Below are 9,765 nucleotides of genomic sequence, written 5' to 3'. Positions count from 1 at the left end.
GCCAGAGTTCCAGGGTGATTGGTGGTAGGTCCCGGTGGGGGGGCAGCAGGAGAAACCTACATCCCCATGCCCAGCCAGAGTTCCAGGGTGATTGGTGGTAGGTCCCGGTGGGGGGGCAGCGGGAGAAACCTACATCCCCATGCCCAGCCAGAGTTCCAGGGTGATTGGTGGTAGGTCCCGGTGGGGGCCAGCGGGAGAAACCTACATCCCCATGCCCAGCCAGAGTTCCAGGGTGATTGGTGGTAGGTCCCGGTGGGGGCCAGCGGGAGCAACCTGCATCCTCATGCCCAGCCAGAGTTCCAGGGTGATTGGTGGTAGGTCCCGGTGGGGGGGCAGCGGGAGAAACCTACATCCCCATGCCCAGCCAGAGTTCCAGGGTGATTGGTGGTAGGTCCCGGTGGGGGGGCAGCGGGAGCAACCTACATCCCCATGCCCAGCCAGAGTTCCAGGGTGATTGGTGGTAGGTCCCGGTGGGGGGGCAGCGGGAGAAACCTACATCCCCATGCCCAGCCAGAGTTCCAGGGTGATTGGTGGTAGGTCCCGGTGGGGGGCAGCGGGAGCAACCTGCATCCTCATGCCCAGCCAGAGTTCCAGGGTGATTGGTGGTAGGTCCCGGTGGGGGGGCAGCAGGAGAAACCTACATCCCCATGCCCAGCCAGAGTTCCAGGGTGATTGGTGGTAGGTCCCGGTGGGGGGGCAGCGGGAGAAACCTACATCCCCATGCCCAGCCAGAGTTCCAGGGTGATTGGTGGTAGGTCCCGGTGGGGGCCAGCGGGAGAAACCTACATCCCCATGCCCAGCCAGAGTTCCAGGGTGATTGGTGGTAGGTCCCGGTGGGGGCCAGCGGGAGCAACCTGCATCCTCATGCCCAGCCAGAGTTCCAGGGTGATTGGTGGTAGGTCCCGGTGGGGGGGCAGCGGGAGAAACCTACATCCCCATGCCCAGCCAGAGTTCCAGGGTGATTGGTGGTAGGTCCCGGTGGGGGGGCAGCGGGAGCAACCTACATCCCCATGCCCAGCCAGAGTTCCAGGGTGATTGGTGGTAGGTCCCGGTGGGGTGGAAGGGGAGCAGCGGGAGCAACCTGCATCTCCATGCCCAGACAGAGTTCCAGGGTGATTGCAGGTAGGTCCCGGTGGGGGGGCAGCGGGAGCAACTTGCATCCCCATGCCCAGCCAGAGTTCCAGGGTGATTGGTGGTAGGTCCCGGTGGGGGGGCAGCGGGAGCAACCTACATCCCCATGCCCAGCCAGAGTTCCAGGGTGATTGGTGGTAGGTCCCGGTGGGGGGGCAGCGGGAGAAACCTACATCCCCATGCCCAGCCAGAGTTCCAGGGTGATTGGTGGTAGGTCCCGGTGGGGGGCAGCGGGAGCAACCTGCATCCTCATGCCCAGCCAGAGTTCCAGGGTGATTGGTGGTAGGTCCCGGTGGGGGGGCAGCAGGAGAAACCTACATCCCCATGCCCAGCCAGAGTTCCAGGGTGATTGGTGGTAGGTCCCGGTGGGGGGGCAGCGGGAGAAACCTACATCCCCATGCCCAGCCAGAGTTCCAGGGTGATTGGTGGTAGGTCCCGGTGGGGGCCAGCGGGAGAAACCTACATCCCCATGCCCAGCCAGAGTTCCAGGGTGATTGGTGGTAGGTCCCGGTGGGGGCCAGCGGGAGCAACCTGCATCCTCATGCCCAGCCAGAGTTCCAGGGTGATTGGTGGTAGGTCCCGGTGGGGGGGCAGCGGGAGAAACCTACATCCCCATGCCCAGCCAGAGTTCCAGGGTGATTGGTGGTAGGTCCCGGTGGGGGGGCAGCGGGAGCAACCTACATCCCCATGCCCAGCCAGAGTTCCAGGGTGATTGGTGGTAGGTCCCGGTGGGGTGGAAGGGGAGCAGCGGGAGCAACCTGCATCTCCATGCCCAGACAGAGTTCCAGGGTGATTGCAGGTAGGTCCCGGTGGGGGGGCAGCGGGAGCAACTTGCATCCCCATGCCCAGCCAGAGTTCCAGGGTGATTGGTGGTAGGTCCCGGTGGGGGGGCAGCGGGAGCAACCTACATCCCCATGCCCAGCCAGAGTTCCAGGGTGATTGGTGGTAGGTCCCGGTGGGGGGGCAGCGGGAGAAACCTACATCCCCATGCCCAGCCAGAGTTCCAGGGTGATTGGTGGTAGGTCCCGGTGGGGGGCAGCGGGAGCAACCTGCATCCTCATGCCCAGCCAGAGTTCCAGGGTGATTGGTGGTAGGTCCCGGTGGGGGGGCAGCAGGAGAAACCTACATCCCCATGCCCAGCCAGAGTTCCAGGGTGATTGGTGGTAGGTCCCGGTGGGGGGGCAGCGGGAGAAACCTACATCCCCATGCCCAGCCAGAGTTCCAGGGTGATTGGTGGTAGGTCCCGGTGGGGGCCAGCGGGAGAAACCTACATCCCCATGCCCAGCCAGAGTTCCAGGGTGATTGGTGGTAGGTCCCGGTGGGGGCCAGCGGGAGCAACCTGCATCCTCATGCCCAGCCAGAGTTCCAGGGTGATTGGTGGTAGGTCCCGGTGGGGGGGCAGCGGGAGAAACCTACATCCCCATGCCCAGCCAGAGTTCCAGGGTGATTGGTGGTAGGTCCCGGTGGGGGGGCAGCGGGAGCAACCTACATCCCCATGCCCAGCCAGAGTTCCAGGGTGATTGGTGGTAGGTCCCGGTGGGGTGGAAGGGGAGCAGCGGGAGCAACCTGCATCTCCATGCCCAGACAGAGTTCCAGGGTGATTGGTGGTAGGTCCCGGTGGGGGGCAGCGGGAGCAACCTGCATCCTCATGCCCAGCCAGAGTTCCAGGGTGATTGGTGGTAGGTCCCGGTGGGGGGGCAGCAGGAGAAACCTACATCCCCATGCCCAGCCAGAGTTCCAGGGTGATTGGTGGTAGGTCCCGGTGGGGGGGCAGCGGGAGAAACCTACATCCCCATGCCCAGCCAGAGTTCCAGGGTGATTGGTGGTAGGTCCCGGTGGGGGCCAGCGGGAGAAACCTACATCCCCATGCCCAGCCAGAGTTCCAGGGTGATTGGTGGTAGGTCCCGGTGGGGGCCAGCGGGAGCAACCTGCATCCTCATGCCCAGCCAGAGTTCCAGGGTGATTGGTGGTAGGTCCCGGTGGGGGGGCAGCGGGAGAAACCTACATCCCCATGCCCAGCCAGAGTTCCAGGGTGATTGGTGGTAGGTCCCGGTGGGGGGGCAGCGGGAGCAACCTACATCCCCATGCCCAGCCAGAGTTCCAGGGTGATTGGTGGTAGGTCCCGGTGGGGTGGAAGGGGAGCAGCGGGAGCAACCTGCATCTCCATGCCCAGACAGAGTTCCAGGGTGATTGCAGGTAGGTCCCGGTGGGGGGGCAGCGGGAGCAACTTGCATCCCCATGCCCAGCCAGAGTTCCAGGGTGATTGGTGGTAGGTCCCGGTGGGGGGGCAGCGGGAGCAACCTACATCCCCATGCCCAGCCAGAGTTCCAGGGTGATTGGTGGTAGGTCCCGGTGGGGGGGCAGCGGGAGAAACCTACATCCCCATGCCCAGCCAGAGTTCCAGGGTGATTGGTGGTAGGTCCCGGTGGGGGGCAGCGGGAGCAACCTGCATCCTCATGCCCAGCCAGAGTTCCAGGGTGATTGGTGGTAGGTCCCGGTGGGGGGGCAGCAGGAGAAACCTACATCCCCATGCCCAGCCAGAGTTCCAGGGTGATTGGTGGTAGGTCCCGGTGGGGGGGCAGCGGGAGAAACCTACATCCCCATGCCCAGCCAGAGTTCCAGGGTGATTGGTGGTAGGTCCCGGTGGGGGCCAGCGGGAGAAACCTACATCCCCATGCCCAGCCAGAGTTCCAGGGTGATTGGTGGTAGGTCCCGGTGGGGGCCAGCGGGAGCAACCTGCATCCTCATGCCCAGCCAGAGTTCCAGGGTGATTGGTGGTAGGTCCCGGTGGGGGGGCAGCGGGAGAAACCTACATCCCCATGCCCAGCCAGAGTTCCAGGGTGATTGGTGGTAGGTCCCGGTGGGGGGGCAGCGGGAGCAACCTACATCCCCATGCCCAGCCAGAGTTCCAGGGTGATTGGTGGTAGGTCCCGGTGGGGTGGAAGGGGAGCAGCGGGAGCAACCTGCATCTCCATGCCCAGACAGAGTTCCAGGGTGATTGCAGGTAGGTCCCGGTGGGGGGGCAGCGGGAGCAACTTGCATCCCCATGCCCAGCCAGAGTTCCAGGGTGATTGGTGGTAGGTCCCGGTGGGGGGGCAGCGGGAGCAACCTACATCCCCATGCCCAGCCAGAGTTCCAGGGTGATTGGTGGTAGGTCCCGGTGGGGGGGCAGCGGGAGAAACCTACATCCCCATGCCCAGCCAGAGTTCCAGGGTGATTGGTGGTAGGTCCCGGTGGGGGGCAGCGGGAGCAACCTGCATCCTCATGCCCAGCCAGAGTTCCAGGGTGATTGGTGGTAGGTCCCGGTGGGGGGGCAGCAGGAGAAACCTACATCCCCATGCCCAGCCAGAGTTCCAGGGTGATTGGTGGTAGGTCCCGGTGGGGGGGCAGCGGGAGAAACCTACATCCCCATGCCCAGCCAGAGTTCCAGGGTGATTGGTGGTAGGTCCCGGTGGGGGCCAGCGGGAGAAACCTACATCCCCATGCCCAGCCAGAGTTCCAGGGTGATTGGTGGTAGGTCCCGGTGGGGGCCAGCGGGAGCAACCTGCATCCTCATGCCCAGCCAGAGTTCCAGGGTGATTGGTGGTAGGTCCCGGTGGGGGGGCAGCGGGAGAAACCTACATCCCCATGCCCAGCCAGAGTTCCAGGGTGATTGGTGGTAGGTCCCGGTGGGGGGGCAGCGGGAGCAACCTACATCCCCATGCCCAGCCAGAGTTCCAGGGTGATTGGTGGTAGGTCCCGGTGGGGTGGAAGGGGAGCAGCGGGAGCAACCTGCATCTCCATGCCCAGACAGAGTTCCAGGGTGATTGCAGGTAGGTCCCGGTGGGGGGGCAGCGGGAGCAACTTGCATCCCCATGCCCATCCAGAGTTCCAGGATGATTGCAGGTAGGTCCCGGTGGGGTGGAAGGGGGTCAGCGGGAGCAACTTGCATCCCCATGCCCAGCCAGAGAACCAGGGTGATTGCTGGTAGGTCCCGGTGGGGTGGAAGGGGGGGCAGCGGGACCAACCTGTGTCCCTATGCCCAGCCAGAGTTCCAGAGTGATTGCAGGTAGGTCCCGGTGGGGTGGAAGGGGGTCAGCGGGAGCAAACCGCATCCCCATGCCCAGCCAGAGTTCCAGGGTGATTGCAGGTAGGTCCCGGTGGGGTGGAAGGGGGGGCAGCGGGACCAACCTGTGTCCCTATGCCCAGCCAGAGTTCCAGAGTGATTGCAGGTAGGTCCCGGTGGGGAGGAAGGGGGTCAGCGGGAGCAACTTGCATCCCCATGCCCAGCCAGAGTTCCAGGGTGATTGCAGGTAGGTCCCGGTGGGGTGGAAGGGGGGGCAGCGGGACCAACCTGTGTCCCTATGCCCAGCCAGAGTTCCAGAGTGATTGCAGGTAGGTCCCGGTGGGGTGGAAGGGGGTCAGCGGGAGCAACTTGCATCCCCATGCCCAGCCAGAGAACCAGGGTGATTGCTGGTAGGTCCCGGTGGGGTGGAAGGGGGGGCAGCGGGACCAACCTGTGTCCCTATGCCCAGCCAGAGTTCCAGAGTGATTGCAGGTAGGTCCCGGTGGGGTGGAAGTGGGTCAGCGGGAGCAAACCGCATCCCCATGCCCAGCCAGAGTTCCAGGGTGATTGCAGGTAGGTCCCGGTGGGGTGGAAGGGGGGGCAGCGGGACCAACCTGTGTCCCTATGCCCAGCCAGAGTTCCAGAGTGATTGCAGGTAGGTCCCGGTGGGGTGGAAGGGGGGGGCAGCGGGACCAACCTGTGTCCCTATGCCCAGCCAGAGTTCCAGAGTGATTGCAGGTAGGTCCCGGTGGGGTGGAAGGGGGTCAGCGGGAGCAACTTGCATCCCCATGCCCAGCCAGAGAACCAGGGTGATTGCTGGTAGGTCCCGGTGGGGTGGAAGGGGGGGCAGCGGGACCTACCTGTGTCCCTATGCCCAGCCAGAGTTCCAGAGTGATTGCAGGTAGGTCCCGGTGGGGTGGAAGGGGGTCAGCGGGAGCAAACCGCATCCCCATGCCCAGCCAGAGTTCCAGGGTGATTGCAGGTAGGTCCCGGTGGGGTGGAAGGGGGGGCAGCGGGACCAACCTGTGTCCCTATGCCCAGCCAGAGTTCCAGAGTGATTGCAGGTAGGTCCCGGTGGGGTGGAAGGGGGTCAGCGGGAGCAAACCGCATCCCCATGCCCAGCCAGAGTTCCAGGGTGATTGCAGGTAGGTCCCGGTGGGGTGGAAGGGGGGGGCAGCGGGACCAACCTGTGTCCCTATGCCCAGCCAGAGTTCCAGAGTGATTGCAGGTAGGTCCCGGTGGGGTGGAAGGGGGGGCAGCGGGACCAACCTGTGTCCCTATGCCCAGCCAGAGTTCCAGAGTGATTGCAGGTAGGTCCCGGTGGGGTGGAAGGGGGGGGCAGCGGGACCAACCTGTGTCCCTATGCCCAGCCAGAGTTCCAGAGTGATTGCAGGTAGGTCCCGGTGGGGTGGAAGGGGGTCAGCGGGAGCAACTTGCATCCCCATGCCCAGCCAGAGAACCAGGGTGATTGCTGGTAGGTCCCGGTGGGGTGGAAGGGGGGGCAGCGGGACCAACCTGTGTCCCTATGCCCAGCCAGAGTTCCAGAGTGATTGCAGGTAGGTCCCGGTGGGGTGGAAGGGGGTCAGCGGGAGCAAACCGCATCCCCATGCCCAGCCAGAGTTCCAGGGTGATTGCAGGTAGGTCCCGGTGGGGTGGAAGGGGGGGCAGCGGGACCAACCTGTGTCCCTATGCCCAGCCAGAGTTCCAGAGTGATTGCAGGTAGGTCCCGGTGGGGTGGAAGGGGGTCAGCGGGAGCAACTTGCATCCCCATGCCCAGCCAGAGTTCCAGGGTGATTGCAGGTAGGTCCCGGTGGGGTGGAAGGGGGTCAGCTGGAGCAAACCGCATCCCCATGCCCAGCCAGAGTTCCAGGGTGATTGCAGGTAGGTCCCGGTGGGGTGGAAGGGGGGGCAGCGGGACCAACCTGTGTCCCTATGCCCAGCCAGAGTTCCAGAGTGATTGCAGGTAGGTCCCGGTGGGGTGGAAGGGGGTCAGCGGGAGCAACTTGCATCCCCATGCCCAGCCAGAGAACCAGGGTGATTGCTGGTAGGTAAGGAGATCCATTTGGTGACCAAACAGCAGTGAAAATAAAAAGGCCCAAATGTCAAAGAATGACACTTTTAATACTGAAAGTGAAACATTTAAAATCAAGTTAAAGTGGGGTATGTTCAGAAATGTCAGAGACGGTAATGAGCAGCAGAGGCAGGCCGGGGCAGAGTTCCAGGGCCAGGGGTGTGACGGCAGGCAGCGTAGGCCGGGGCAGAGTTCCAGGGCGGTGGGTGAGAGGACTAGGCCTCAATCCAAGGAGATCCATTTGGTGACCAAGCAGCAGTGAAAATAAAAAGGCCCAAATGTCAAAGAATGCCATTTCTGCTACTGAAAGTGAAACATTTAAAAGTGAAACATTTAAAATCAAGTTAAAGTGGGGTATGTTCAAAAATGTCAGAGGCGGTGGTGAACAGCAAGGGCAGGCCGGGGCAGAGTTCCAGGGCCAGGGGTGTGACGGCAGGCAGCGTAGGCCGGGGCAGAGTTCCAGGGCGGTGGGGAGAGGACTAGGCCTCAATCCAAGGAGATCCATTTGGTGACCAAGCAGCAGTGAAAATAAAAAGGCCCAAATGTCAAAGAATGCCATTTCTGCAACTGAAAGTGAAACATTTGAAAGTGACACATTTAAAATCAAGTTAAAGTGGGGTATGTTCAAAAATGTCAGAGGCGGTAGTGAACAGCAGAGGTAGGCCGGGGCAGAGTTCCAGGGCCAGGGGTGTCACGGCAGGCAGCGTAGGCCGGGGAAGAGTTCCAGGGCGGTGGGGAGAGGACTAGGCCTCAATCCAAGGGGATCCATTTGGTGACCAAGCAGCAGTGAAAATGAAAAGGCCCAAATGTCAAAGAATGCCATTTCTGCAACTGAAAGTGAAACATTTGAAAGTGACACATTTAAAATCAAGTTAAAGTGGGGTATGTTCAAAAATGTCAGAGGCGGTAGTGAACAGCAGAGGTAGGCCGGGGCAGAGTTCCAGGGCCAGGGGTGTCACGGCAGGCAGCGTAGGCCGGGGCAGAGTTCCAGGGCAGTGGGGAGAGGACTAGGCCTCGATCTAAGGAGATCCATTTGGTGACCAAACAGCAGTGAAAATAAAAAGGCCCAAATGTCAAAGAATGACATTTTTGATACTGAAAGTGAACCATTTAAAATCAAGTGAAAGTGGAGTACGTTCAAAAATGTCAGAGGCGGTGGTGAACAGCAGGGGCAGGCCGGGGCATAGTTCCAGGGCCAGAGTGTGACGGCAGCACAGGCCGGGGCAGAGCTCCAGGGCCAGAGTGTGACGGCAGGCAGCATAGGCCGGGGCACAGTTCCAGGGCCAGAGTGTGACGGCAGGCAGCGTAGGCCGGGGCAGAGTTCCAGGGCGGTGGGGAGAGGACTAGGCCTCGAGATCGTCATCATCATTATCAGCAGCAGTTGCTGTCAGCCAGCTCCAGAGTGTATGAGCGGCGTGTGCTGCCCATTGCTGCCCAGGGTAGAGGAGCCGTGTGCAAGCTGTGCATGCCCGGGGGCAACAGTGTATGAGCTCCTCAGCGCCAGCGGGGGGGGGGGGGTCCCACTATGTCCCAAGCCGCCTGATATGTACTTCCGGTCGGCTAGGAGGTGGCATGTCAGCTGGGCTGTCAGCCAGCTCCAGAGTGTATGAGCGGTGTGTGCCTGCACCCGTGGGGGGGGGGGATACAGGAGCCATGGGGAAGCTGTGCAAGACCGGGGGCAGCCGTGTACGAGCTCCGCAGCGCCCCTTGTGGACTTCCAGGGCAAGAGCGGTATGAGCGGCAAAGTCATGCCGACCTCCTGGAAGTCCCCGTCGGCCTCGCTCGCGGGTCGGTCCCGCTGATTTTTCTACCTTCATAATAAAAAAATCTTTTTTTTTTTATGGCATTTTCGGAAGCCTCAAGCCCACCTGGAGTTGCACGAGCAAGGCCACGTCGGCGTCTCCTTCCGAAAGCGGCCGGGAGCCAGTTCCGAGTATGAGCGGCGTGTGCCTGCCTTTTGCACCCGTGGGGGGATAGAGGGGCCCCTGGGGAGCTTGTACATGCCGGCAGCTTCCTTGTGGGAGCTCCACAGCGCCCGCGGCGAGTCCCGTTGTGTCCAGCCGGCTGACAAGCACTTCCGGTCCGCGAAGGATGCATGTCAGCGGCGGTGTGCCCGCTCCGGGTATGAGCGGCGTGTGCCTGCCTATGGCATCCTTGGGGGGATAGAGGAGCCATGGGGAAGCCGTGCCAGCCCGGTTGCAGCCGTGTATGAGCTCCTCAGCGCCAGCCTCGGAGTTTGAGGGCTTTAGCGGTATGCACGGCCAACTCATGCCGACCTCCTGGAACTCCCCGTCGGCTTCGCTCGCGGGTCGGTCCCGCTGATTTTTCTACCTTCATAATAAAAAAATCTTTTTTTTTTTATGGCATTTTCGGAAGCCTCAAGCCCACCTGGAGTTGCACGAGCAAGGCCACGTCGGCGTCTCCTTCCGAAAGCGGCCGGGAGCCAGTTCCGAGTATGAGCGGCGTGTGCCTGCCTTTTGCACCCGTGGGGGGATAGAGGGGCCCCTGGGGAGCTTGT

The sequence above is a fragment of the Rhinoderma darwinii genome (assembly GCF_050947455.1).
Source record: "Rhinoderma darwinii isolate aRhiDar2 chromosome 5 unlocalized genomic scaffold, aRhiDar2.hap1 SUPER_5_unloc_20, whole genome shotgun sequence".
Classification (NCBI taxonomy): domain Eukaryota; kingdom Metazoa; phylum Chordata; class Amphibia; order Anura; family Rhinodermatidae; genus Rhinoderma; species Rhinoderma darwinii.
This window is presented reverse-complemented; position numbering follows the sequence as displayed.